Raw genomic sequence first — 1,298 nt, forward strand, 5'->3', positions numbered from 1 at the left:
GTGCAACTGCTTTGGAAAACACTTTGGCAGTTCCTCAAACAGTTAAACATAGACTTACTATGTGACCCAGCAATTCCACTCCTAGCTATACATGCGGGAGAAAGGAAAACATCTGTCGACACAAAAAAATTGCACACAAAACTTCACAGCAGGTTTATTTGTCAAGGCCAAAGCTTGGAAAACCCAAGAATGTACCAAAATCATTTTGATCCATTCAGACAATAAGACTAGTACTTAGTGATTAAAAAATGAAGAACTTACAAAACACAACAACCTGGATGAACTTCAAAGTCATTATGCTGAGAGTCAGGCAAGATTTCAATTACACAGAATTCTAGAAAAGGCAAACCAATGTGGAGTGACAGAACAATCGCTGTGAGAAGTGGGGGTGGCAAGAAGGGGTAGGAAGGAGTGAGCACTGGGGCATACAAGGTAACTTTTTGGGGTGATGGACATACATTCACCATCTTCGCTGCTGTGGTTTTACAGGTGGATATGTATCAAAACTCATCCAATTGTACACTCTGAATATGTGCAGGTTTTGAAAGATGAACCAGCAACCTTCAAATCCTAGAGGACCCTTGTGTTGTGATGTCATGGACACACTGTGGCTAGCACAAGAGGAAACCATCTAAGTACAGGTACAAGTGGGAACTGACTTGAGGGAATAAATAGCAGCAAGCCACGACCCGGGGTGCTTTGCAAATTTGGCCACTCCTGTCTGCCCTTCCCCACCCCCTCCAGTACTCTGTCCTTTTGTTCACTTCCTGCATGGAAAATTCTTCAGAACTGTCTAGATGACTCCAGTGTACACTTAGTGGTCTTCAATGTGTAAATTCACAAACTCTAGCAGTTATCATCTGCAACTTTTTTCTTCCTTGATCTTAGAATAATTCTCTCATGTTACAATAAATTGCTCTTCTTCAGGAGCCAGCTATAGACCAAGCTTCTTCGTCTGACACTCCTAGCTGTTTGTGCACTGGTTCTAATGATTCTTTACCCCATGTCTGCCCTACAGAAAGCCCTCCATCCTCCCAGAAATCCCATGATCTCTACTCGTCTTCAGAGTTCACCTGGTACTAAGTTCTACCCTGACCTCCACACAGCACTCTGCTACCTAACCAGGGAAAGACTCAGCATCCTGAACTGAAAGCTGCTGTGTCCCCCTACCGAGGCAGGAATGGCAAAAGCGGGGTCATGGCCCCTCTGGAACTGTTCACAGGGAGTTGCCTCCAGCCTGGGCATCCTGCTTCCCCTAGGTTGCCACAGCATGGGCCAGAACCAGCCCCAAGAGTGAG

The sequence above is a fragment of the Bubalus bubalis genome, chromosome X (genome assembly GCF_019923935.1).
Source record: "Bubalus bubalis isolate 160015118507 breed Murrah chromosome X, NDDB_SH_1, whole genome shotgun sequence".
Classification (NCBI taxonomy): domain Eukaryota; kingdom Metazoa; phylum Chordata; class Mammalia; order Artiodactyla; family Bovidae; genus Bubalus; species Bubalus bubalis.